The following is a 7329-nucleotide window of genomic DNA, read 5'->3' on the forward strand; positions in this document are numbered from 1 at the left end:
GCAGCCCAGCACACACTCTGTCACTGCCACATGCAGCCCCTCTGCCAAATGTCACTTTGCATTTTAGTTGGGAGTGTGCAAATTTTTATTGGCCTGACAGTCCGAGTTCCTGTGCAAATTCCTCATAAGATGTCTCCTCTCAGGCTGATAAAAAGAAAACAAGAATATCTACTAAAGCAAATTTTGAGAGCATTTACATGATTGAACAGGGCTTTCTATCAAGGGTTCCCCTATGAAACTCCACAGTGATGCATTGCCATATCATAGCTCAGTTTTATCTCTGACCAAGCGATTCCTTGTTATGATGCCAATAATAACAGGCAATAGCTGGCATAGCACAGCAATTGTGGCTTGCACAGGAACCAAGTATTCCTGCTATAATTTGATAGAAATGCCAAGCATGAACCCTTAGTATTAACCTTTGGATTGTGACTGAAGACCTTGTAATGAGATTTTACTTAGAATTTTCATCACAGAAATGTGAAACAGCAGGTAAAGGAGGCCCAAATATGGTTGCTTTCAAAGTGCTACATCACTTTGGGAAGAGTAAGAGCAAAGTTGCTGTTTAAGAAAAATGTATTACAGCACAAGTCAGAAAACTATTTGAGATTACTTCTTCTCAAATATTAAATATCTGGTGTTTATTAGATTGGCACAAAATGTTGTTTGAAAACAGCTGACAGAAGAGCCAAGGGCCAGGAGTAGGAGGCCAACCACAAAGCAGGATGCACAAGGCCTCCTAGCAGTGGACTGCGAGAGCATGGAGAGAGGATGGAAGGAAAATCAGAGTGCTTGAAGGGTAGCAGAGGTACTGAAGAGTTTTTCCACAACAGCACATTGGCACAGGCAATGAGCAGTTCCCAGCTGCAGTGTTGCCATAGCTAAGCCATCATTTCCACCCGTTTTTCATTTCCAAGCAGTGGTAGGACCTGGAAGAGCTCAGTGAGACTCAGCTATCCCAATCCCAAATGGAAAAGTGAGCAACATTCTCTTTCCTATCTCCTCCCATCCCTCCTCTTTCCACCTCTCTGAACACTTTGACATTTACCAAAGTTGGGCATTTCCTCAATTTTGCAGGGGACATTAAGATATTGTGATCAGTGTGTAATAACTAAGGGGAACCAGGGGAATTTCCAGTGGATCCTTCTGCTCCAAAGCCAGCTAAGACTGCCAAAGAGTGTCCAGGCTCTGAAGAGACTGGGGCCTTGACAATTTGCAGACCAAAAATGGGAGGCAAAGAGCAAGAAATGTCAATGATCCTCCAGGGTTTATAGACCTTCTGCTGCTATTGAGTGATGAGAAATTATTTTGCCCTTCACACATCCTGCTTTAACCTTGTCAGAGCCCAATGGAAATTTGTTAAAGGGTCTCTATTTAACTTGGAATTCCTTCAAGTTAGTTTGGCTTCTTACCAACTCCATTTGCCCATCAGACCTCCTCTTGTGTGTACCCTAGCACTGTGAAAGCCCTACATGGCTGCTCTATAGATAGCTTTTATTAGGCTCAAGAAGAGAGGGGGACCTGAGCAGTGGAAATGTACCTCTGTTACAAGTTCAGAGAAAGCCAGAGAGCAGAGTGCATATGAATAAGCAAAAATAAGTGAACACTAATATAACATGAGGCTATAGTTTTCCTCTTTTGTTTTCCAGACATAACAGAATAATTCTTTAAAAGCCTGGTAAAACCAAGCAGGTATTAGGAGTACACTAAAGGTGAGCAGTGTGAGTCTCAATGGGAAGCTCCAAACACACTCACACACACACACTGCCTGAACAAAGGCGACAAGCACAGTGGGAAAACACTGCAGAGCTGTAAAAGACTACACAGGAGTGCCAGCATGTGCATGGCTGCATTTCAAACCAAACAGGGACAATATTTGTTGTTCTTAGCTAGTTTCTTAGCACTCAGGAAATCAAATGCCATGCTAGACTTTCCTTTATGCTTGGCATTTAGGATGCTAATGGTCATCAGAGTGTTATACGTTAGGAAATTTTAAGAGGGCTTCTTTTCTTAACAAATTGTATCTTTTCCAAGAAATAACTTCAATGATTTAGGAGCAGTTGCTGTAAACCCATATCTGCTTGATAAAAAATTGTGATGTTCACTAGACCCTGGAAAGCTGACAAGCCTGTGGAAGCCTTTACACTGGGTTTCAGTGGGAACAGGATCTGATCCTATGCAGACTGTCAGATTTCATGCCAGACAGCTAAGACTAGACAGAAAAAAACAAAAGAAAAAACCTTTTAATGAAAATGATCAGCTGTTTGTAACATACAGATGAAAACTGGGTTTACCCCTAATCTGCCATTGCTCCTTATAAACCTTAAATCACAACTAAAACGACTGTCCTCTTCCCCATAACCCTTCCATATGTCATTCAGGTTCACTGCCTCTGCTCTATTTATTTAAGCCTACTTTGGCATGTTTTTCCCCGATACCATTTTTACTGAGTGAGCCCAGCATAGCAGGAATTTTGATCTCCTCATGCCAGTTACATAACTCCTCCCCCCTCTACTAAGAATTTGGGACACAGGCACACACCACCACAGATCCGCCCAAGGAAACAGCAGCTTAATTTCCGGTAGAAAGTTGAAAAAACCCCAAGTGTTTTTGAAGATAAAACATGTAGATAGTTCTATTCTTCTGAGAATACTTGGCTGGCATACTAAAACCCCCCTTATTTCACAACATATAAAATAGACTGGTGATGAGCAAGTTTCTTTCCTACCTACTCCCTTTTACCACCTCTATGGATTTGTGGTTAGACCTTCCTCATGAAATTTTCCTAGAGATTTTGCACTAAACTTTGAGACAGGGCTAAGGAAAAATGTTGCCTCTGAAGAATCAGCCTCACAGTCAAATTCCAGTGGCCTCAAACTCCTCAGCACTGAGTGGGGATGCAGATGCAACGTGCCCTTTGAAAATGTGGAATGATGCCCCACATACGCTCTGGTCACACCTCAAGGTCGCCAAACCCTTGCCTTGGACCTCTACTGGAAAACAAACACTGAGCAGAGTTACGAAAACAGCACCAAAATCGTTACTCATGTGATGGACATTCAGCTGCTGGGTGCACAGAGTGCCCAGGAAGACCTCATTTCTGACGCAATGATCTCAAAAGAAAGAGAATTTTAAATAATCATGTCCAAAAGATGACTTTGAGCCAGCTTCTTGTCCAGTTTTTTTTTTCAGGAGACAGATTATTGTTGTAATCAGCATTTGAATACACTGTTTTGGGGACATAAACATTGTGCACAAAGGGCACATTTAACATCAATGCTGAGCTTCCCACACTTGATTACCCAAATCCTTCTACTCACCAGATAATCCCTCTGAACAGACGCTTCATGAAACAGAACCACCAAACCCTTGTGTCCAAAGACAGATCAACTCAGGTTTTTGCTCAGAGTATGGTCCAATCTTTAACATAGTCTGATGCTCCTGTGGAGTTACTGCAGAGCAGGCTTTTGCCACATCGCTTCAATATGATGGCCTGTGAGATCTGGCAGCAAGTTCAGGTAAGCGAAGCATCCAAATTCTTTCCTGATTTGTCTGCAAAATGTGATACATTAAATATTTCGCTTGTGATGATCTGCTTTCTGGCAGGCAAGACAAAAGGATTCAGTCACTGTCCAGCAAAGCTTTCAAGCAGGAATAGCCAGGAGAACAGTGCAAGAAGAAACAAACACACACAAACCTCCCCAAGATTCTTCAACCCTAAAGCAAGGCTCAGTTTGATTTCAAAATGCAATTTTTCTTTTCTTTTGTTTCTGGTTTTTGGCTTTTTTTCCCAAACAATATCTTGGCAAGAAGTCTAAATTTATAAGCAACTTTGGCTTCACTCAGGTGATTTCCATTGAAGCCTCCACCTTCATCCTCTGCTTGGTTACTGGTGATGTATGAATAAGGGACATATTCATCTTGTTTGCTTTCTGATCTGTCTCTATAAGAAGCAGACACTGTGCATGCTAATCCAGGCAGGGTAATGGTGCCACAGACAGTTGTGCTGAGCCATGTCCATAAGCACCACATGGTGTGGGCAATGAAGGCACCACAGGCATGAATAACTGGGCACCTGCAAAGGTGAGGTTACTACAAGTTTCCCAAAACGAGTTCTCAACAAGCTGGTGCTCAGGCTGCCCCCGAGGCTTGCCTAGTGCTCATGCTGAGCCAGGTGAGCCACTGGCTCAGTGGCATGAGAAAGATTTTTCATCTGTCTGCTTCAGACACAGATGCACAAAGACAGACTTTTACATGTTTAGACTAGTTTTCCCCTTAGAACTGGGGCTGTGTTGGAGCCACTGGCCACCTGTAGCCCTTGCTGCTGCCCTGCAGCTTTTTTCAGACCACTCTGGGAGTAGAAATGCAGATATATTTCTGGAAATTACACAGTGATCTGTACAGCTGGAACATCCTTCACCCAGTCAGCAGAGTTTGCTGGCTTCAGTCACTTCAGCTTTATTTCAGCTCCAGCAACATTGTTCAGCAGAGCTGTACCAGTATTAAACCAGTCAGTCCGCACCCTGGTGCTGCTGCAGCCACCAGGACTTGGAGTGTCAAAGAGACTGCTCCAGTCAATGGCTGCTCCCACTGGATAACAGGTCGGTGGGGCTGGAGGGGATGTGCACATGTATGGCTGCTGTGACTGCAAGGTTCCAGTTCTGGGAAAACATATCCACATCTGGGTTATCTCAAAGCTGTCATCTGTTGAATCCATTTTCTATAGTCAACACTGGGAGAAAGTAGTGACTTTGTTTTTTTCTTACTATTTCATAGTCATAATCCCAGCTTAGAAGTGCTGCTGGGACAGTTTTGATACCCAAAACACTCAACCATCAGCCACAGGACAAGTAGCAATCACCAAAAGCAGTAAGAGCCTGAAATGCAGAGGTAGTGTCAGTTGGCACACAGCTGAATAGCCTTGACCCACAATCCAATATACTGGAGAGCAATTTGATGACAGAGGCCGTTTTTATATGAACTAGTTTTGTACTCTCCACATCCTGCATTTCAATTTTTATAGCTATCCTACAGTTGGTGCAAAAAGTCTTCAGACAAGAAAGATGGAGATGCTGTGGTGGCAGGATCTCAAACTTACAGCATTGTCACTGCCAGGAATGGCTTGCAACAGGAACAGGCCAGCCTTGCTAGGTAAGTGTCAGCCACACTTTTAAAGAGGTAGACAAGGATTAGGCACTTTCCCAAAGCAAGATGGGATATCTCAAACTCAGCTTTAGGCTTCAGAGGACCGAGTCAGTGCCTTCTCTAGAGGAAATGCTTCCTTTTTTGAAGGACAGAGGCAGATTTTACAAAGTTGCAGCAAATTTTGCTTAGGGTTCTGACTGGTAAAATTGCCCTGCTAGTGACTGCTTGGCAGGAAAGCAAACACTAAAGCAGCCTGCTTTCCATCCCTTCAGATCTTTTAACATTTTAGTAGTGGTGTCAGTAGGGAACAGGAAATCTCAGAAGTACTGAAAATAAAACTCCTACAACTCCCTTATCCCAACACACAACTGACTCATCAGCATAGTTTGCCCTCAGCTCAGAGTTTTCCCATTAAAATAAGCCCACTGACACCAGCTGTGATCAGAAGGTCTTTGTCCTGCATCTAATTTACCCTGTCAAAGTGTCTCTTCCATCTGAGTCTCTGCGGGGAAGACAGTCATCTCTGTGATTCTGCCTCTAGTCAAATCCCGTGTGCCCTACTGAAGGTGACAAAGATAATATTTTCTGTAACATCCAGTGATTAACTGATACTGCACATTAGGAGTACCATTTAGTTCATAATCTCTGTCCTTTATTCCAATTTTGGTGGAAGCAGGACAGGTTTTATTATGCAGTACTTGAGAAATTGTTCAAATACATGCCCTTTTCTGAGCTTTTTAAAGTTCTCTGCTGTTCTGTTCATTTTTGCCACATAAAGACACAAGATTTTCTCTAAATGTGAACACAGGAGGAAAATACAGGCTCTTCAGTACCTCTGTCTGCATCTGATAAAATCTAGGCTCTGAGTTCAGAGTGATAATGTTGCTATTTCTATTGCACTTCAAAATGAGCAAAGCTTCTCTTCTGTCAGAAATTCTTCTTGGGAAAATGTAAAGCAAAATTAGTATCTTGCATACTGCATTCCCAGCAGCCAAGCTTTTGAACAGTGAAGCCTAAGTTTTCTGAAGGGTTCGACTGCTCAAATTACTTCTATTAATAATTTGTCAGAAGCATTCAGGACAAGCTTCTTGAAGGCATATTGATCATTTTGAATCAACGTACAAGATAATAGCTCTGGAACAGATGCACAAAGCTGCCAAGTAAAAGTCATCCTTTCAGATAATCATATTCATGAGGTCAGCAGAGGACAGTAACTCTCAGCACTTTGCTTAGTTTCCACATGATCTCTTCTCCCTGGGGTGTGAGATTAGATTGCAAGAAAAACCAGTTATCTCTCATCTCCCAGCCAGTCATCAGCACTGAATCTCTTAGTACTGCTACTGAGTCAGCTACAAATGGCAGCAACCAAAGTCATGGCCAGGGCACAGAGGGAGGGAAATGAAAAGATCGACCCTGGTGAAGTCCCTCATCCCTTCCTTGCCTCTGTCCTGCACAGCCCACCCAGGCTTGCAGGGGTTCATGGCATTGGCACTATCACTGCTCTGGCCACTGCACCCAAGCAGACCAGGGTCCCCAGCAGCTTGAAGGTAGAAGATGGACTGAAATTTAGGGGCACAGAGCCAGGAAGAACCAGGAGGATCTTTGGGACCAGTCATGCCATAGGACTGCTTGGAGATGCGGTATCCTACACAACTGGGCACTTACCAGTGTGACTTACTGAAGAGCCTGAAGTCCAGTATAATGGCTCAGTCATCCATCCAGGGAGAGGGCTATGGAGCTCGTTTGTGTGCAGGACAGCCTGCTCACATGGCAAGTAGCAGGGAGAGCTGGCACATTTGGGATGACACAGCTGACTCAACCAGAGGGGCAGAAGCACCTTCTGAAGAATGAGAGAAAAGCAGAGGCAGATAGAAGGTTGTTATCTTTATGGCAACTGCCCCATGCTTACGGGGGCAAAAGGGAAGAGAGGGAGAGGGAGGAATAAAAATCAGAAAGCACAGTCAAGAAAACACTTAGCAGGAAGAAATCCACGACAAATGCGAAAATGGAATTGGAGAGGAGCAGCACAGCTCACTGTTGCTGAAAGGGAAAGAAAAGGGCTCACAGTTGGCTTTGAAGGAGGAGGCTTTTGAGTTCCCAAGGGGGGCAGCTCTGCCAGCCTCCCCATCCACATCCTAGAGGACATGGTCTGCTGCAGCCAGGTATGGCTCTCTGACAGGCCAG

General features: G+C 43.9%; 1 long non-coding RNA gene across 2 annotated transcripts in view; it reads right to left on the reverse strand.

The window, feature by feature from the left end:
• Positions 1-7329, reverse strand: part of LOC139675050 (uncharacterized) — a 28466-nt gene extending 21137 nt beyond the window's left edge. For both annotated transcript variants that reach the window (XR_011698412.1, XR_011698413.1), the window contains exons 1-2: positions 6811-7329; positions 3321-3552 (exon numbers count right to left, since the gene is read on the reverse strand). This is a non-coding gene — a long non-coding RNA (uncharacterized lncRNA). The remainder of the gene's footprint in view (positions 1-3320; positions 3553-6810) is intronic.

This window comes from Pithys albifrons, chromosome 8, assembly GCF_047495875.1.
Source record: "Pithys albifrons albifrons isolate INPA30051 chromosome 8, PitAlb_v1, whole genome shotgun sequence".
Taxonomy (NCBI): domain Eukaryota; kingdom Metazoa; phylum Chordata; class Aves; order Passeriformes; family Thamnophilidae; genus Pithys; species Pithys albifrons.